The sequence below is a fragment of the Enhydra lutris genome, unplaced genomic scaffold, assembly GCF_002288905.1.
Source record: "Enhydra lutris kenyoni isolate GAN:26980312 unplaced genomic scaffold, ASM228890v2 scaffoldscaffold23, whole genome shotgun sequence".
Taxonomy (NCBI): Eukaryota; Metazoa; Chordata; class Mammalia; order Carnivora; family Mustelidae; genus Enhydra; species Enhydra lutris.
In genome coordinates this window covers 9861436-9883776 of record NW_019154107.1, presented here as the reverse complement: position 1 = coordinate 9883776, position 22341 = coordinate 9861436, and positions in this window count along the sequence as shown.

Below are 22341 nucleotides of genomic sequence, written 5' to 3'. Positions count from 1 at the left end.
GTGACCTTTATTATCTTACGGTATGCTCCCTCTAAACCTGCTTTGTTAAGGATTTTTTTAAAAGATTTTATTTATTTACTTATTTGACAGAGAGAGAGACACAGTGAGAGACACAGTGAGAGAGGGAACACAAGCAGGGAGAGTGGGAGAGGGGGAATCAGATTTCCTGCAAAGCAAGGAGCCAGATGTAGGGCTCGATCCCAGAACTCTGGCATCATGACCTGAGCCTAAGGCAGATGCTTAACGACTGAGCCACCCAGGTTTCCCTGTTGAGGATTTTTATCATGAATGGATGTTGTAGTTTGCCAAATGCTTTTTCTGTGTCTACTGAAATGATCATATGGTTCTTACCCTTTCTCTTATGGATGTGATGTATCACATTGATTGATTAACGAATATCTCCTTATAACCCAGGAAAAAAATCCCATGTGACCATGGTAAATGATGTTTTTAATATATTGTTGAATTCAGTTTCCTAGCATTTTATCGAGAATTTTTGCATCTATTTACATCAGAGATATTGGCTTATAATTTTCTCTTTTTAGGGCTGACTTTATCTGATTTTGGTATCAGAGTAATGCTGGCCTCAGAGTGAATTTGTAAGTTTTCCTTACTTCTCTATTTTTTTTGGTCTAGTTTGTGAAGAATAAGTATTACTTCTTCTTTAAATATTTGGTAGGATTCACCTATAAGGCCATCTCATCCTAGACTTTTGTTTGTTGGGAATTTTTTGATTGCTGACTGAATTTCTTTGCTGGTTATCAGTCTTTTCAAACTTTTTTTCTTCCTGTTTCAATTTTCATAGTTTATATGTTTCTAGGAACTTATCCATTTCTCCTAAGTTGTCCAATTTGTTGGCACATAGTTTTTCATAATATTCGCTTATGATTGTATTTTTCTGGTGTTGGTTGTTAATTCTCATTTGTGATTTTATTTATTTGAGTTCTTTCTCATTTTTCCTTGTTAAGCCCAAGTAAAGGTTCATTAATTTTATTGAATTTTTCAAAGAACCTGCTCCTGGTGTCATCTCCTGGTTTCATTAATCTGTTGTACTCTTTTGTTTTGTTTTGTTTTAGTATCTATATCATTTATTTCTTTTTTAATGTATCATTTATTTCTGCTCTAGTCTTTATTATTTTCTTCCTTTTGTTTTAAGTTTGTTTGTTGTTCTAGTACTTTAGGCACAAGATTAGGTTGTTTATTTGATATTTTTCTTTCTTTTTGATTTAGGCCTGTATTGCTATAAGCTTCCCTCTTAGAACTGCTTTTGCTGCATTCTAGAAGTTTTGGACTGTTGTGTTTTATTTTCATTTGTTTCCATGTACTTTTTAATTTTTCTCTTAATTCCTTGTTCCACCACTCATCGTTTAGCAGCATGTTGTTTAACCTCCATGTATTTGTGCTATTTTCAGGTTTTTTCTTGTGGTTGACATCTAGTTTCATAGCTCTGTGATAAGAAAATATGCATGGTATGATTTTGATCTTCTTGAATTTGTTGAGGTTTGTATTGTGGGCTAGTATGTGATCTATGGTAGAGAATGTTCTGTATGTATTTGTAAACAATGTGTATTCTGCTGTTTGAAGATGGTATGTTCTGAATGTATCTGTTAAGTTCATCTGGCCCATCGTGTCATTCAAAGCCATTGTTTCCTTGTTGATTTTCTGTTTAGGTGATCTGTCCATTGATGTAAGTGGGGTATTAAAGTCCCCTACTATTATATATTATTATAGATTAGTTCCATTATGTTTATTCTTAAGTTTTTTAAATGTATTTGGGTGCTTCTATGTTGGGTGCATAAATATTTACAGTTATAATCTTTTTGTTGGATTGTCCCTTTTATTATTATATAACATCCTTCTTTGTCTCTTATTACAATTTTTCTTTTAAAGTATATTTTGTTCAAAATAAGTACTGCTACTCCAGCTTTCTTTTGATATCCATGTGTATGACAAATATTTCTCCATCCCCTTACTATCAATCTGCAGTTGTCTTCAGGATTAAAATAAGTCTCTTATAGGTAGCATATAAATGGGTCTTGCTTTTTTTTTCATCCATTCTGTTACCCTATGTCTTTAATCAGAATGCTTAGAACATTTACATTCAAAGTAATTAATGACAGATATGTATCTATTGCCATTTTATTACTTATTTGTAGCTGTTTCTTAAGATTTTCTCTGACCCTTTCTTACTTTTTTTCATGCTTAGCTAATTTCTTTAGTGATGTATTTGGATTTTTTTCTCTTTATTCTTTGCATATTTATTAGTTGCTTTTTATATATGGTCACAATTAGATTTGTATATAACATCTTCTGCATATAGCAGTCTATCTTAAGTTGATGGTTCTTTAGGTTTGAACCCATTCTTCTTTCCTCCCCACATTTTAGGTATGTGTTATTATATTTTATATCCTTTTTTTGAGAGTTCCCTGACTGATTTTTTTTTACAGAAATATTCATTTTTACTGCTTTTGTGTTTCCTTGCTACATTCAAGGAGTCCCTTTTAATATTTCTTGCAGAGCTGTTTAGTGGTCATGAACTCCTTGAGTTTTTTTGGTTTTGTTTTTGTTTGTTTGTTTTGGTCTGAGAAACTCTTTATCTCTCCTTCTATTCTGAATTTAGCCTTGCTGGATAGAATATTCTTGGTTACAGACTTTTCTCATTTAGTTCTTTGAATATATCATGCCACACTCTTCTGGCTTGCAAAATTTCTGTTGAAAAATTTCCTGCTAGCCTTATGGGTTTTCCCTTGTAAGTTAATGACTTCTTTTGTCTTGCTGCTTTTAGGGTTTTTTCTGTATCACTATATTTTACAAATTTAATTACAATAAATTTTGACGTGGGTCTGCTTTTTTTTTTTATTTTGCTGGGGGTTCTCTGTGCCTCCTGGATCTGGATATCTGTTCTTTCCCCAGATTAAGGACGTTTTCAGCTATTATTTTTCAAAGAAATTTTCTGTTCCCTTTTATCTCTCTTCTTCTGGAACTCCTATAATACAAATTTTATTATGTTTGATGAAGTCACTGAGTACCCAAAATCTATTCTTGTTTTGCATATTTTTTTCTCTCTTTTGTTCAATTTGATTGCTTTCCATGATTCTGTCTTCTGGGTCACTTCTTCCATCCTGCTGTTCATTCCAGCAATCATGTTTCTGATTTCATTTACTGAGCCCTTTATCTCTGCTATATTATTCCTTATCTCTGTGTTAAGGGTCTTATCCATGTCTTCCACTCTTTTCTCAAGTCCAATGGTGACTATCCTTATAATCATTGCTTTAAATTCTCTATCATGCATGTTACCTATAACTGTTCCATTTAGATCTCTGGCAGTGGCCTTGTCCTCTTCTTTCATTTGGGGTAAATTTCTCTGTCTCCTCATTTTGTCTGTCCCTCTATGTCTATTTCTCTGTGTTAAAAAAGGTGGCTGTGTCTTCTGCTCTTGAAAGTAGTGAGTTTATGAAGAGGAGGTCTTGGAGTGCCCTGCAGTGCAGTGTCCCCTGTTCACCAGAGCCTGCCACTTCAGGAGAACTTCCTGTGTGTTGCTTATGCTCTGCTGAGTCCCTTTTCCTTTCAGTACAGTTGTCTGTACTAATTCTCTGCCTGTTGTGGGCTGTGCTTGCTCTCTGTTGTTAGTGGGACACAGGGTGGTGAGCCCTGAGGGTGTGTAACTCCCAGTAGGGTCACTTTTAGGAAATTTGCACTGGCCACTTGTCCTATGTTGAATCCCCTGAAGTACTTCAGTAGCTGTGGGCTCTATGCAGCTACAGCCTGGCCCAGGGCTTGGTGCAGCCCAAGAGGATGGCTAGGTGTGGCTGGCCCCAGGGCATGTTAGTAGCTGGGGGTGCACAGCTGAGCACAGTGTGGAGTACGCACAAGGTGCCCTGTGGCAACTGTGCACCCCATGGCTGTGTGGGACACCTGTACAGCTTTAACAAAATTTTCCCTGAGCCCAGGGCCAAGGCCTGCAGTCTTGGCGTGGGTGGGTCCTCAGGAGAACTCATGGGTGTGGCACACTGCTGGAGGGTTAGGTAACAAGTATCTGTGCAGTCCCACCTCCCACAGGTAGCTCTGTGTTTAGACTTAGGGTGGGAGAGAAAAATAGTGCCTGCCAGCTCCTCATTTTCAAAGAAGTTCCCAACATGTTCCAAAATCAGTATGAATAGATCTGTCTCCTGTTTGCTCCACATCTTGTGTAAACCGCCATTTGTATGTTGCCTCTGCATGTGGGTTGCCATGTCTTTGAGGGTGACAGTCCATCTATTCCTGGCCTTCCCAGCTGTCCCAAGGCTGAGTCAGCTGACTTTTAAAGCTCCAGGTTCCAAGTCCCACTGGTTTTACAAACTCATGGAATTCAGCCCCTCTGGTTTTTAAAATCAAACTTCATGGGTATTAGTCTCCCCCATGTGAGCTTCTTGGTGGAAGGACCTGTTTCTCTGTCCTCTCCACACCTGCAGCTTCCTCCGTCCTGTGGGCAGCCTCCCTCTACCTTTTTTACTTTCCCAACCTTTCAGTTGAAGCCTCTTCTCTATATTTAGTTGTGGAGTTTATTCTGCCACTCTTGGGATTACTCTCTGGTTTATTGACATGGATATGGATGATATCTAGTTGAAAATGTGGAATGGTGAGCTCAGGGTCCTCCTACTCTACCATCCTCTCCAAATCCCTCTGTTATCCTTTTTGATGCCTCTTTGTGTTATGGAGATCTGGCAAATATTTATTTAGTAAATTATCAGTCTGTACCCTTATGGCTTCCAGGGTTTGCACCTTAACTGGAAAGACTTTCCTCATTCCACTATTTTATAATTATTTATGCATGTACATGTATAATAGAAATATAAAACGTACTCATGTATTTCTAGTATTTTGTATGGTTTTTACTTTCAATATTTTGCCATATCTCAAATTTATTTTGAAGTGTTGCATGAGGGATACAGCAACTTTTTTCCCCAATAGATTCGTTGTTCTAATACCATTTACTGAAAAATTAATCCTTTTTGCACAAACTGAATTGCTGATATCATATTTAAATTTCATGGGTTTTTCTACAGAGTAGCACATACCTGGCATAAAGTAAATATTCAATATATATTCAGTAAGTAAATAAAGGAATTGTGAAAGTACCCTCACAAATCCTATTAGCTTAATTCAGGTTACATTGCATCTATGGATGAATACAGAAAGAACTTATATGGTACAAAAAATAGAATTTTCTAATTAAAAATCATAGTGTGTATTTTAATTTGTTTATATTTTTATGCTGTATTATTTTAATATTTAATCCTTTTTATAGAGATTATTTCCACTTTTTAAAAGTTTATGTCTCCCATTTTTCCTTTCTTATTATTTTCCTTTGAGATATTTATACTCTTTACTTTCTTCTGGCCCTATGTCCTATTTATGTTAAATATACTCTGATCCATAAGCTCTTGCTATATATCCCATCCATGAGGATTATGTCAGTTTGAGACGCTTGCATTGCCTTACAGTACTGGTTGTGTAACTAAGGTAATGAGTAGATACACTCTTTGTCAAATGTAACCTAACTTTATGAATGATTTGCAAATGAAATGTGGATTTCTTAGAAAAGTTCTGACTTATGGGATCTGCTTTGTCTTTTTCTTCAAAATTCCATACCTGCATAAGAAATTGGTTGTTGGATACCTGCTATTTTTTTTTTAAATTATCTTTATTAACATATGTATTATTTGCCCCAGGGGTGCAGGTCTGTGAATCATCAGGCTTACACACTTCACAGCACTCATCATATCACATACCCTTCCTAATGTACATAACACAACCACCCTCTCCATATCCCCCTCCCCCCAGCAACTCTCAGTTTGTTTTGTGAGATTAAGAGTCTTTTATGGTTTGTCTCCCTCCTGATCCCATCTTGTTTCATTTTTTCCTTCCCTACCCCCCCAACCCCTTTCTCTGCCTCTCAAATTCCTCATATCAGAGATCATATGATAATTGTCTTTCTCTGATTGACTTATTTCGCTCAGCATAATACCCTCTAGTTGATAGTGTGATTGCTGGTGGGTTTAGGAGAGCTGGGGAAATACAATAGAGTTATATGAAGTTTTATATCTTCAAACACATTATAGGCTTATTTTGGAGACTAGATAGAAACTCACAAAGTGGAAATAATAGAATTGACTCAAGTAACAAGATATGTTCAGTGGACTAAGTACTTGCAGAGCAGTGATTTTTAAACTATCTTTGGGGTCACAGATTTCTTTGTGATGATAACTATAGGCACTTTCCCTAGAAAAGAGTGAGAGCATTAAAGTAAGTAGGATATTAAATTTTTTTTAAAAGATTTTTTATTTATTTGACAGATCACAAGTAGGCAGAGAGGCAGGCAGAGAGAGAGAGGAGGAGGAGGCAGGCTCCCTGCTGAGCAGAGAGCCCGACGACGTGAGGCTTGATCCCAGGACCCTGAGATCGTGACCTGAGCCAAAGGCAGAGGCTTTAACCACTGAGCCACCCAGGCGCCCCAGTAGGATATCAAATTTAATCATATGTATCAGTTAAGATTCTTAGGAGAAACAGATTTCACTCCGAAAGTTTAAGATACTTCAATAGAAAAGCAATTTATGAAGGAATGGGCAGATTTGGAGGGACCAAAACTAAAGGGAAATATTGAGATATCCAAAGAGTAGCAGCATCAGAAATTAATTATTATTGTTATGCTCCCTCAAGGGAGCTAATGGGAGGCCTCTGAACACTGGATCATGGAGGAAGGGCTCTCTGATGGGAGGGCTGCAGCTGTTGCCAGAGATTCAACACTGAGCTAAATAGAGTAGGGAAGAAGTACCTAGATTTTCCTTTCCTCCCAAACTCCAATATTCCTCCAATGGGAAGCTAGTCAATAAAGGGGCCCAGCGATGCAGTCCATGGGCATCAGTCTTCTTGGTAAGAGAATAGGAAAGACAAGGGTGGAGAAGGTACCTAGTCTGGGAAGGAGCACAGCAAACAGAAACAAACCAGCATAGTATTCTTTAGGATGTTGCCTTCTTTTGCAGTCCATACACTTGTAAAGTGACATAAAACTACTTAAATATTGAAATTACATTGTAAATAGTGTCTTTGTGCTTCATTTCTCTTTTCTACAATGAATTTCTTTGTTTTCTGGTTTGTGATTGGACTGATGGTGAGGGCAGAAAGGCTAATCCTAGTAGAGTCATAAGAGAATAAAGGGGAAAACAGTTTTGGATATTAAATGATTTACTTTTGCCCCTTATTTGAGTTATAAAATGAAGTTCACACTCAAGTTTACAAAACTTGGAATTTTTATTTCTAATTTTTTCTTGCCAGTACCTATGCTTTAGGCAGGGTATGCTCCACGAGTGTGCAACCTGGGCAGTTGTTCAGGGCCCTGTGCTCAGAAGGGTCCCATGTTTGTGCAATGCTCTACTGTCACTGTTTTGGAATTCTTATTAATTTTTGTTGTTGCTGCATATAACTGTAGTTTATTCACTTCTGTTGCTAAGTAGTATTTCATATTATAATCACACCACAATTTATCATTCTACTGTTGAAGAACATTTGGGTTGTTTCCAGTTTTTAGCTGTTGTGCATAATACTGCCATGCATAAACATTCTTGCGTATAACCTTTAAAAAACTCTTATTATTGAAGTATGGTTGACCTACAATATTCTATTAGATCTAGATGTGCAACACAGTGATATGACAAGTCTATACATTACTCAATGCTTACCACAATAGGTGTAGTCACCATAGGCCACCATATAATGTTATTACAATATTTATCAACTATATTCCTTATGCTGTATTTTTCATTTCCATGACTTATTTACTTTATAATTGGAAGTTTATACCTCTTAGTCCCCTTCACCTATTTCACCTATGGCATCATCCCCCCAACCAGCCTCCAATTTGTTCTTTATGAGTCTCTTTTTGTTTGTTCATTTGTTTTGTTTTTTAGATTCTACATATAAATGAAATCATATGGTATTTCTTTTTTTCCATCTGATCTGACTTATTTCACTTAACGTTATACCCTTTGGATTCTTCCATGTTGTTGCACATGGCATGATCTCATCCTTTTTTATGGCCAAGTAATAGTTCATCATATGTATATACCACCTCATCTTTATCCATTCATCTATCAATGAACATTTGGGTTGCTTCCATATTTAGTTATTGTAAATTATGCTCAATAAATGTAGAGGTGAGTATATCTTTTTGAAATAGTGTTTTTGTTTTCTTTGGGTACATACTCAATAATAGAATTACTAGATCCCATGGTATTTCTATTTTTAATTTTTTGAGGAACTTCTGTATGGTTTTCCACAGTGGTTATAGCAATTTACATTCCCACCAACAGTGCACGGTGTTGCATTTTCTACACATCCTTGTTAATACTTTTTATTTCTTGTTATTGTGACTGGTTTGAGGTGATAGCTCATGGTTTTATTTCCCTGGTGATTAGTGAGCATCTTTTCATGTGCCTATTGGCCATCTGTAAGTTTTCTTTAGAAAAACATCTATTTGAGTTCTCTGCTCATTTTTTTTTTATTTTGAGAGAGATTACCTTGAATCTACAGATTGCTTTGGATAGTATGGACCTTTTTTTTTTCATCAAATTGGTCTACTTTATTTTATTTTATTTTTTCACTGAAAAAAATGTATGGACATCTTAACAATATCAATTCTTCCATTCCATGAGCATTTGATTATGTCATCTTTAATTTCTTTCATCAGTGTCTTATAGTTCTCAGGATGTAGGTCTTTCTCCTCCCTGTTTAAGTTTATTCCTAGGTATTTTATTCTTTCTGGTGTAACTGTAAATGAGATTGTTCTCTTAATTTCTCTTTCTGCTGATTTATTAGTGTATAGAAATGCAACAGATTGCTGTGTATTAATTTTGTATTCTGCAACGTAACTGAATTCATTTACTACTTCTAACAGATTTTTCTGGTGGACTTTTTAGGGTTTTGTTTTGACTCAAACATTTGGTCCATCTAAATTTAAGTTACTGATAGATATCTACTTATTAACATTTTGCTGTTTTCTGGTTGTTTTTGCAGTTCTTCTCTGTTCCTTTATTCTTCTCCTACTTACTTCTCTTGTGGTTTGATGGCTTTATTTAGTATTATGCTTATATTCCTTTATCTTAATTTTTTGTGTATCTATTATAGGTTCTGGATTTGTGGTTACCATGGGGTTCATATATGGCTTCCTATGTGTATGGCAGTCTAAGTTGATGGTCACTTAAATTCAAACACATTCTAAAAACACTACATTTTTACTACCCCCTCCATTTTATGTATATGATGTGATATTTTACTTTTTTTTTAATTTTGTGTATCTCTGGATGAATTTTTATATATATAATTGACTTTACGACTTTTGTGTTTTAACCCCCATACTGGATTTATGTGATTAATCTGCTGCCTTTACTATATATTTGCTTTTACCATTGAAATTTTTTCCTTTCATTATTTTCTTACTTCTAGTTATGACCTTTACTTTTCATTTAAATAATTCCCTTTAGCATTTCTTATAAGGTTGGTTTAGCGGTCATGAACTCCTTTAACTTTTGCTTATCTGGGGAACTATTTCTCCTTCAAGTCTGAATAATAGCCTTCTCAGGTAGAGTATTTTTAGTTGCAGGTTTTTTCCTTTCAGCACTTTGAATATATCAGGTCACTATCTTCTGGCCTGCAATGTTTCTGCTGAAAAATCAGCTGATAGCCTTATGGGATTTCCCTTGTATGTAAGTGTTTGCTTTTCCTCTCCTGCTTCTAAGATTCTCTCTTTATCTAACTTTTGCTATTTTAATTATTATGTACCTTGGTGTGGACCTCCTTGGGTTCATCTTGTTTGGGGCTCTCTGTACTTCCTGGACTTGGATGTCTGTGAATCCTTAGTAATTTAGAAAAGAGGTCCCACATCTTCATTTTGCACTGGGCCCAGAAAATTATATAGCTATCTTCAGGGTATGGTAATATCTCACTACTCTCTAGAGGAGGTGTTTATATATTGTTATTGAAAATAGTAAGAATGATAATCTTATCTATCAGTTTTCTACTGAGAAATTCTAACTATGCAAAATAATGCATTTTTTTCTCCACCACATTTTCTGATTCACTATAGAGATATGAACATATTTTATTCTAGATAAGGAAATAGAACATAACTAATATGCCAGAGATATGGACTTAATTAAGGCTGGGGTCAAGAGTAGAACAAAGACATTTGACTCCTGCCATCAGGCATCATTAATCTCTGAAGTGTCTGGATGCTATGGATTGTAGAGCATAACCAACCAAGAGCAGTAACATAGAACAATTGTTTGACTTTTTTTCTCTCAGAAAATATATGAACCCTGCTGAAATATATTTTAAGAGCTCCAGATAGGGAGGAGGGAATAAGCTGAGGCCATGACCTGTAAGGGCTGATGGAAATCTCTTTGGGGCAACCAAAGAGAGTCCTAGTGGAGGGTCTATGCAGCCATCAGGAATCCAAGTCTAATGTGATTCAGGGCTGTGGGAATCATATGGGATATCTTCATTGGGCACTTTTTAATGTGAGTATCTGGTGATTATCTTTAGTATTTCCTATTTTATGGTCTAAAATATTGATTAAAAAAATCTGTTAAACACATATTTTGATTCTGCATGTATGTACAGAAGGAACAACCAGAAATAGTTCTTTTGTTATTTTCTATACTTTAACTTCTCTGCCATGAAGGACAAATGTGGTGAGTTGGCTTGGCAACCAGAGACCTGAATGCTTTTCCTCCCAGAATTCAAAAACTGGATATTTAGTCAATGAGCTTTCTTTTAATGCCCTAATAATAAGAAAAGGTTTTTTTTTTGGTGGGGGGAGCAATGTCAGCAAAATGACAGCATATGAATTCCTACTGCTTGCCCCTCCCTTAAGAAACATCAACTGGAACAACTATCCACACTCAAAAAATACCTTCATAAGATCAAATAATTCCTGGTGAGGGATTATAGCACCTGGGTATAGCACAGAAATAAGAAAAGTTGCATTGAGAAGGGTAGAAGAGATAAATTCACATAACAAGTAAGGGGATCAAATTACTAATCAAAAACCTCCCAACAAAGAAAAGCACAGGACCAGATGGTTTTGCTGGTAAATTCTACCAAACTTTTAAAGAATAGTCAACACCAATCCTTCTCAAACTATACCAAAAATTTGAAGAGGAATAAACACTCCCAAACTCATTTTATGAGGCTGTGTTCCCCTAATACCAAAGCCAGATAAAGACACTACCAGAAAACAAAACTAAAGGCCAATATACCTAATTAATATAGATGTAAATTTCTCAACAAAAATACTAGTAAACTAGGGTACCTGGCTGGCTCAGTCAGTAGAGCATTCGACTCTTGATCTTGGGATTGTGAGTTTGAGCCCTACCTTGGGTGTAGATATTACTTAGAAATAAAATCTTTAAAAAACCTAGGAAACTGAATTCAAGAACACATTAAAAGGATCACATACCGTTATCAAGTGGAATTTATCCTTGGGATGCAAGGATGATACAGCATATGCAAATCAATAAATGTGATACATTGTGTTAAAAGAATGAAGGATAAAAATCACATGGTCATCTCACTAGATGTAGAAAAAAAAAAACATTTGACAAAACTCAACATCCTTTCATGATTAAAATAACTCTCAACAAATTGGGTAGAGAAGAAACATACCTTGACATGATAAGGTCATATATGCAAAACCCACAGCTAACATGATACTTCACAGTAAAAGGTTGAAAGCTCTTTTATTAATATCAGGGACAGGACAAAAGTGGCCACTCACCATTCCTATCCTTATAATACTGAAAGTCCTAGCCAGAGCAATTAGGCAAGATAAAATAAACAAGGAAGAAGTAAAATTTTCTCTGTTTGCGGATGATACAATTTTATATATAGAAAATCCTAAAGACTCCACTAAAAAACTGTTAGAACTAATTAACAACTTCAGTGGAGTTGCAAGATACAAAACTCAACATACAAAAGCCAGTTGCGGTTTATATGCTAACAACAACTTATCTGAAAAGCAAATGCAATAATCCCATTTATAATAGCATCAGAAACAATGATACTTAGGAATAAACTTAACCTAGGAGGTAGAAGTGCTGTACACTGATGATTACTAGACATTGATGAAATCAATTGAAGAAAACACAAATGAATGGAAAGATATCTCAAATTTATGGATTTGAAGTTTATAGATTAGAAGAATTTTAAAATGTTAAAATGTCCATATTACCAAAAGCCATCTATATGTTCAATGCAACTTCTATCAAAATTCCAATGGCATTTTTCACAGAGATAGAAGAAAAATCCTTAAATTTGTGTGGAGTCATAAAAGACCCCAGATAGCCGAAGCAATCCTGAAGAAGAACAAGGTGAAGACATTAAATAACCTGATTTCAAACTATACTAAAAAGCTATAATAATCAAAACAGTATGGTACAACTATAAAAACAGACATATACACCAGTGGAACTGAATTGAGGGATCAGAATTAAACTCATACATATACAGTCAACTGGTAATTAACAGAGGAACCGGGAATACTAAATGAGGAAATGAAGGAAAACTGGATATCCACATGGAAAAGAATGAACTTGGAGCCCTCTCTTACAGTGTCACTAAAATTACCTCAAATGGATTAAAGGCTTAAAAGTAAGACCTGCAACTGTAAAAGTACTAGAAGAAAGCTCTTTGAAATTTGTTTCATCAGTAATTTTTTGGATATTATTCCAAAAGCACAGCAGGAAAAGCAACAATAGATAAGTAAGACTACTTTTAGTTAAAAACCTTTGTATGGCATAAGTAACAATCAATCAATAGAATGAGAAGGCAACTTATGAAGTGAGACAGGATATTTGCAAATCATACATCTCATGAGGGGTTAGTAATCAAAATATATAAGGACTCATATGACTCAGTAGTAGAAAAACAAACAATCCAATTAAATAAGGACTTGAATAAACAGCAGAAGGACTTGAATAAACATTTTTCCAAAGAAGACATACAAATGACCAATAGGCACAAGAAAAGATGCTCTGTGTCATTAATCATTAGGGAATTGCAAATCAAACCACAAGGAGCTATTACTTCACAGCTGTTAGAACGGCTATTATCAAAAAGTCGAGACAACAAGTGCTGGTGAGGATATAAAGAAAAGGCGGCCCTTGTGCACTGTTGGTGGGAATGTAAATTGGTGCAGCCTTTGTGGAAAATAGTACGGAGGCTCAAAAAATTGAAAATTAAAAATCTACCATGTGGGGAAGCCTGGGTGGCTCAGTTGGTTAAGCAGCTGCCTTCGGCTCAGGTCATGATCCCAGCGTCCTGGGATCGAGTCCCACATCAGGCTCCTTGCTTGGCGGGGAGCCTGCTTCTCCCTCTGCCTCTGCCTGCCAGTCTGTCTGCCTGTGCTCGCTCTCTCTCCCTCTCTCTCTCTGACAAATAGATAAAATCTTTAAAAAAAAAATCTACCATGTGATCCAGCTATTCCACATCTGGGTTTATGTCCACAGGAAATGAAATCATTATCTTGAAGTGATATCTCCACCCATATGTTTGTTGCTGCATTATTCACAACCTAAGATATGAACACAACCTAAATGTCCATTGGTGAATAAATAGATAAAGAAAGTATGGAACGTATACCCAATGAAATATTAGTCAGCCATAAAAAAGAAGGAAATCCTGCCTTCTGCGACAACATGGGTGGACCTTGAAGGCTTACAGTAAGTGAAATAATTCAGACGGAAATACTATATGTCCTCACTTATATGTGGAAACTAGGAAACCCAACTCATAGAAATAGAGATTAGAATGCTGGTTTCCAGGGGCTGGAGGAATTGGGGGAAAGGGTAGATGTTGGGCAAAGGGTACAAACTTTCAGCTATGAGATGAGTAAGTTCTGGGAATCTAATGTACAGCATGGTGACTATAATTAACAATACTGTATTATATAATTTAAGGTTGTTAAGAGAATAAATCTTAAATGTTATGACAACAATAAAAAAGGTAACTATGTGAGGGGATTACAGGTGTTAGCTCACTTTATTGTCATAATTGTTTTGCAATATATGTGTATCAGATCATCATATTGTAAAACTTAAACTCACACATATGACAATAATATCTCAGTGAAGCTGGGGAAATGTTTAAATTGGTAAAACTATTTCAAAAAATTTTAAAAAGAACACTTTCACTTAAATTTAACATTAATGACTAAGAGAAATAAAGTCATAGAAATAATTATTGACTAAGAGAAGATCTCTTCAGGTTTCTCTTCATTTTAAATTTAATAGTTTTCTTTGAACATTGTGCATTAGGCTTATTCACATTAAAAAAAATAGATGTGGTGTTAAAAATCGAAGTCAGTAAGGTACGAAATTAAAGGCCAATTAATTCCAGAGAGAAAAATAAAAACGTATTTGTTGTCACTTTTTAAGGTTTTGTATTATGAATTGTTTTGATTCGTATCATCAGAGACTTCTAGAAATAACCATTTCAAACATCAGACTCCAGATGGATGGATTTAAGCTGTTGCATGCTCAAGATAGAAAAATTTCTGTTAAATCAAATTTATTATGTAAAAATTATAGGACTAAGTCAATAATTTGTTCAAAAATACTTAGGAATAGTCACTAATACATTTACTATTTCTGTCAATACACAATAACAATTTGAATTCTTGAAATCCATTTACATTAATTTGTGATAATTGGCCACAGTCTCCAGATTTTGAATTTACTTTCTATCTCTAATATTGTCCTTTTCTGGTCATCAGTTGAGATAGTGATTAAAGAAAAAAAAATCTCTTCCCCCAGTCTGACTTTGGCCCCGTTAGATTGTTGTTCTCTCTGACATGGCAAAGAAAGCTCAGCTGACAGTTTTTATGACAAGAACAGCATTCTTTCATATGTATTCCAGTACCCTACTTCAAAGCAAACTTTCATTTCAACAGTCTCAGTAGAATAACACATTTGTCTTTTATTTGTCTCAATACTGAGTCAAGGAAGCTTTCTATACCAGCAGTTTTCCCAAAGAAGGGGAAGAAATTCAACATTAAAAACAACCACCTACACAGTCCTCTAAACACGGCTTTCTGAGTTAAAGTATAAAAGATTTGCAATGAGAGAAAATCACATAGAATGTCTATTTCTGTGTAGAGACAAGGAACTAAAGAGGAAACCCAAAATAGGAGGGATGGAAGCAGAGCTGCTAGTGACTCAGTAGGGAACCTTTCGTAAATCACTTAACCTGGTCTCAGTGCCTTTCAAACTATCCAAAACTGCCCTCACCTCCCAATCCTTAATACCTTCGTCCCATTTCTCTTTCTTCCCTTCCTTCCTTTGGGCACCTGCTACTTTCCTCCCTCCTCTCCCTATGACTAAACAGATTTCTTTTCTTAATACCTTTCCTGGGTAGATTTTTTTCTTCCCTCCTCATTTTGTTCTATATGCCTGGAATGATTCTACTGAGTCAGAGGTATCCTTTTAGAATCACAGTTTCCATAAAGCCTTCCTGTAACAAGCTGTAAATGCTGCTCACCCTTTTTATTTTAGTAATTATTAAAGCCAGCAGAAACTTTTTTTTTTTTTACTTTTACTTCAAAAAGTTTCATCCCACTGTTTATCAAGACTCATCAAACTTGCTAATAAATGGCACTGGTAAAATTTCACCTAGCAAGACACATGATGTTTCTTCAGAGCAATTATATCTTACAGTCTCTGTTCTCTGCTTCCTTTTTCCTAACCTGGGTCATGTGCACAGAAATAGATTTTGGGAAATGACACACTTGCCCTAGACCTAGATGGAAGAGTTTTTACATCTTGGGTGAAGAAGTGGACGATAAAAATTAGAGGTTTGTGATTGTACTCCTACCAGATTAAGAGTGTTCCTTTAATGCCATATTTTATATTGTTCCCTACTAATACTATGAGATTTATGAAAAGTTTGGAATTAGGTCTAACTATATCTATACTGCAGCATGCTTATAGTAATACATTATACATTTTAGAAATGCAGAAGACTCTATGTACATAAATAAACATATATGTGAAATTGTGCTGAAAGTTAATTAATATTATTCTGAAGCACTATTTTTATAGACATCACATTGAATTAATTGAGAAGTAGCAAAGCCCCAGAGACCTACAAATTCTTACATGAGAAATTGCTTCCTCTGGAACTGTCTTGGGCTGAAAATTATTAGAGGAGGTGATCGAGAGGCCATGACCCCTGGTTGACCTGAGAGCTAGACATAGGCAATCACAGGCTCCTCACCCCCTTTCCTGTCCTTGAGATGTAAGTTCGCCCCACAGTTCTCACAGCTGGAATCATTTTCAAGGACACAGCCTTGAGAGAGTGATGTGTTGTTGAGCCCACCTGGGTGGTATATGTGACTAAACCCATTTAAGGCCTCTCTATAAACTTTTAAGATACTGGTAGGTGGGTGCAGAGATCTATTTGTCTAGGGACACTGACGACGAGCCTCATAGCTAAATTCCCTTGCTTAGTAAACACACTGCCTTTCCATCTGGAACAGTCTGTTGCTCTCTTCAGTTTCTTCTTGCCCTCTGGAGGTGTACAGAGACCAATTTACAAATGAACAAAATTGATACAGAAGAATGGACACCCAAACAATTCTGGTGTCAGAATTCATTCATTCATTCATTCATTCATTCATTCATTCATATAGTCGTTGTATTTCTTGGTATACTTTTTCAAGAATAAACACCAAGGAGAAAGGTGGGAAGGTGACTTACCACTTTTTCTCGGAAATTAAATATTATTGGGTATTTCCTTCCACAGACAAAAAACATCAGATGGGTGCCTAGTTTAAGAACTGCACCAGGATGAGTAAGTCTGCTATTTTCTTGGTCCTGAAGCTAATAAAGGGAATTATGGTAAACAGAGAATCCAATGTCCAGTTTAATTCTTTATTATTTCTGTCAATTTCCAAGATGTTTTAACTTTCTATGAGAATGATTTTGAAATTTCCAACTGGAACATGTAGGGATTTTCTTTTGTTTTTGTTTTTTAACGGATGTTTTTGCACCATTTTAAATTTGCAAATCTCTGTAGTTTTTGAAATACAGGTTTTAAATCTCTTTTCTATTTTGAAGTCAGTTGCATGATGCCCCATTCTCTCTTTTTTCCTAGCAAAAATTTATCCATTTCACTATTTTGATGGACTCTATGATGGCTGAATTATTCTCTTTATTTTCTCTCTCCTAGTTTGTGGAATCAGAGCTATTTTTAGATGACTGTGCACTTAAAAAAATTCTACCACATCAGTTCTTATAAGCATTAAAAACATTTGGAAGACATGGAGAAAAAAGAAATGTTTTCATATTCTTGGGGATTTTCCAGGGAAAATGTTAGTAATGCTGACCTTTTGCATCAAGTTTTACCCACACAAATGGGCTATTTACTGTCAACTTTGATTTTTAAGAGGACTTAAAAATGTTATCTAGATTAAAAATTAGTTCAAACAATGCAAGATGACGTATCACTTGCATTTCAGATCATAGATATTTCCCCCCAATCCCTGGAAATAACACATAAACCAAACACAGAAAAAGTCTTGAAAAGTGGAAACAAAAAGGTGGAGTGCTTAAGGATCTTGGAACTTCAGGAATGGCATGCCGGTGAATTCTCTGGGTTTTCTTATTACCCTTCATGCATCCTGGATGGGGCTCTCTAGAAACCTTTAATAGAGAATCTCCAATAACCTCAGATAAAGAAAATTTAAAAAAATTTTTTTCCTTAGCCAAAGGACCAGGAAAAGGGTAGCTTAAAAATAATAATAATTTTAAAAAAATTTTGGAAATACCTACACTACTACCACTAAACATCAATGAAGAAAACATCTCTCACCTCTAGGATTTCAATGGGGCTGAGTGGGGATTTGATCTTCCATACCACTGCTTTGCCCTGTGGAAGCAGGTGCTGCACAGGGACCTACCCTTCTGAGTAGGAAGCTTATCTTTCATTTCCTGCCTGGTGTAAGGTGGCAGCACTCTAATCCCCTTGCTGAGTGATGTCAGCAAGTTGTTCAAGGTAGCTGATCTTCCATCCCCCTCCCAAAGCTAGGAGCAGAGTAGGTACTCTGATTCCCCTGCAGAGATAGTCTTAGTGAAGCTGAGCAGGGACCTGATCGTCCATTCCCTGCCTGGCAGTAGTGGGTGCCACTGTTTCCTCAACTAAAGTAGTGTCAGTGGGATCCAGGGGCAGGCTGCATCTTCACCCCCACGCAGTGTCAATGAGACTGTATGAAGTGGTAAGAGGTGGGGCCAATTGGCATTTGGCTTTCTGCCATCTACTCTTCTGGTGTCAGAGCAATTTAGCAGCGAAGCTTCTGCCCCCGCCTGTGACAACAAAGTGGTGTAAGTCACCTTCTTCCCTTACTGGTGTCAGGGAAGGGCCAGCAGGAAGCTGAGCTTTCACCTGCATTTACAGGTTATGATGCAGTATGAGATGGTACCCCATTTTCACCAGGAGAGTATCAACAGGGCCAAGGAGGGAGCTACACCACACCTTACTTCCCTGCAATGAGGCAGTGTGTGTTGCTTCCCTTCTTTTGCCAGGATGAATGGTGGGACCCAATGAGAAGGAAAACATGCACAGCTAACTGCCCTCACAATAAACTTGAAGAGAGGACTGCTTGCTAAAAGGAGGAGGGTCCAGAGTCTCACAATAGAATATGTGAAAATGTCCAGGATAAAACAGATCACTCATCACCTGAAGAACCAAAAAAATTACACCATGATTTGGGGGAAAAAAAGACAACTGATAACACCAAGATGAATCAGTTCTTGTCATTATCTGACAAAGATTTTATAGTTATTTATTTTGTGTACATGAGAACACTTAAGATCTATTCTCTTAGCAAATTTCAAGTATAAAGTACAGTATTATTAACTATAGTTACTGTGTTGTACATTAATTTCCCAGAATTCATTCATCTTACAACTGAAAGTTTGTATCCTTTGACCAACATCTTTCCATTCTCCTCCAATCCCTAGCCCCTGCAACCATGTTCTACTCTCTGGTTCTATGAGTTCAACATTTTTAGATTTCATGTATAAGTGAGATCATACAGTATTTGTTTTTCTATGTCTGACTTATTTCACTGACAAGGATTTTAAGCCAACCAACATAGAAATGTTTTAAATGAGCAATTATAAATTCTTTTAAAACAAAGGAAAAAAACAGAAAATCTCAATAAAGAAATAGAATTTATTGAAAAGAACCAAGTTGGAATAATAGAATTGAAAAATACAATTAACAAAAATTAAAAACTCAATGGATGGGCTCATTAGTTGAGCAGAAATTGCAGAGGATGGAATTAGTTAATTTAGGGACAGATTATCAGAATTTATTTGATCAAAACACAGTTACCATATGACCCAGCAATTTCACTCCTAGTATATGCCCAAGAGAAATGAAAACTTATGTTTACATAAACTTGTAAAAGAATGTTTATAGAAGCATTGTTCATAGTGACCCAAACCTGAAAACAACACAAATGTCATCAATAGAAAAATGAATAAAGAAACCGGGTATATTCATACAATGAGATATTATTCAGGCATAAAAACAACTAGAATGCTGATACATGCTACAACATGGCTGAACATCAGAAACATTCTGCTCAGTTAAAGAAGTCAGATAAACACAGCTGTAAATTCTATCATCCAATTTACGTGAAATGTCCAGTATAGACAAATCTATAGAGACAAGAAGGAGATTGGTGTTTTCCAGAGGCTGTAGGTAGGCAGAATGGGGAACAACTGCTAATAGGTACAGGGTTTCTTTTGGGAATAATGAAAAAGTTCTGAAATTGAGATGATGGTTGTACAATTCTAAATATACTAAAAGCCATTGAGTTGTATGCTTTAAATTGGTGAGATTTATGACATAAATTATGTCTCAAGCTGCTAAAATAAAAGTAAATGTAATATTAATGTATTAGCCTAGGTTAGACCATTTTGAATACCTGTATGCCTTTTATGCATCTTAAAATGAGTATTTAAAACAAGAGACATCCCAATTCAATTCCACATGAATCATGTCTTTCTGAGCAACTGTGCCAGGCACTGTGTTGGGCATGTTCCTGAGGCATACAGAAATGAAAAGAAGCATGTCTTAACTTCAGAGAGCTTAAACTTACTGGAGGCAGAGACATATATAAATGTTTATAATCGAAGATGGTCATTTTTACATAATTTGCTTCATTTATTCAGATATAGTACCGACACATAAAGATATAAGAGTTAATGACAAATTTAGGAAACTTACACAGGTAAACCGTATGTATTTTTTCATGTTGAGCCCACTAGCATTCATAAGGAATAACAAAACTGGAGACTGGTTCAAGTCAACTTTCATTCTCCTTGATCCAATCAGATACTTATTATTAATACTTAATGACTCTTCCTTTGGGCAATTGTTTGTGAAATCAACCTGTTCCACACTCTTATATTAACTTGGAAACAATCACTATTTCTAGCTGTAACTCTTGACTAGGCTAATAATGCTTTGAATTAATTGACTACCTTGCAAATGTGGAAGGATCTGCTTGATGTATCTGACTGGCCAATTTTCTGTGAGTTGTGTTGGCTCATTTAAGATTCTGTGAAGACTACAATGATTGACAGATAAGCTTCCCTAAAGCAGCACTTATTTTGGAGATATATTACCTTTTACTCGTGAACTTGGCACTTCAACCTAATGTATACTGATTGGAATTAACAATCACACAGCAAGCTACAAATGTCCACATTGAGAGGGGGTATTTGTCCAATCAAATGTGGTTAATAATTTCTTGATAAATCACAAAACTGAAACTACACTTTCCATAATCTGAGCTGGAAGAAAATGAAATGTACTCAGAACATTGTTAATGTTTGGATAAAGGTTTAGTACTGCATGTTTATCCAAACTTTTCATTCTGACTCCTTTCCACCCAACTTTGGAAGGGGTTTTGTGAATGAGGTCCATTTCTTGCAGTCCGCAACTAATAAGTGAATAATAGCTATCCAAAGACGCTGGGGATTAGCATAGTGTTCTCTGCCATCGAGAGTCAGCCTGCCTGGGTTCAAATCCCTCTTCCACCACTTAATAACTCATTGACCTTGGGCAAGTCTCTAGCTCTCTTTGAGACTTAGTTTCCTCATTTGTGTGATAGGAATAGAAGTGGAACTTATTGCATGGGAAATTTGGGAGTTTTGAATGAGATAATACATGTAAAGTATTTAGCATGCTGCCTGGCACTTAGAAGAACTCTACAAACGTTTATAATTATTAGTATTAACCATGATTTCACTCACAGAATGAAAGTTGGACAAATAATTGTGATGTACCACCATTTTGAGGATGTGTGGACCATAGGCATCATGTTGGCAACTGGGTTTGTAGGTAAATAGAATTGGTCACCAAGAAAGTTAAAGATATCAAAAGGCTAATCCCACTAATTGTACTCTGTTTTTGGACGTACAGACTTACAGATACCTACAAGGTGTGGAAACTAAAAGTACTTCACTGCTCAGCAATCGGAGAGCAGTTGAGTTTGTTCCATTTATTTCTATTTAATAAACCACATATTGTGGCTTAAAACGACCACTTTATTTGCTTACTGTTTTGTGGCTAAGGAATTCAGGAAGGGTTTAATTAATATGCTTGCTCTGATCCACATGGCTATATGGTTTCAATGGGAGAGTTTGTACCAGAATGGGTTTGTAGTCAAACTTAGATCCTTGGGGCTCTTTGTCTCTTGTCTCACATTGATCTTATTCACCATGGCCTTTTTTCATTTCAAGTCTCACATTTAGGTCTTTCATTCATTTTTCAAAAAGATTTATTTATTTATTTATTTGAGAGAGAGAGGAAGAGAAAGAAAGAAAGAAAGAAAGAAAGAGTGGAGGGAAGGACAGAGTGAAAGAAGCAAATTCCCACTGAGTGTGGAGCCAGATGCAGAGCTCAGTCACACCACCCTGAGATCATGACCTGAACTGAAACCAAGAGTCAGACCCTTAACTGACCACACCACCCAGGCACCCCAGTCTTTCATCCATTTTGCATTTATTTTTGTATATGATGTAAGAAAATGGTTGTTTCCTTATTTTGCATGTTGCTGTCCAACACCATTTGTTGAAGAGACTGTCCCTTTCCCATTGGGTATTCTTTCCTGCTCTGTTGAAAATGAATTGACCATATAGTTATGGGTTCATTCTGGGTTTTCCTGTTCTGTTCCATGGATCTATGAGCCTTTTTTTGTGCCAGTATCATACTGTGTTGATCACTACAGCTTTGTAA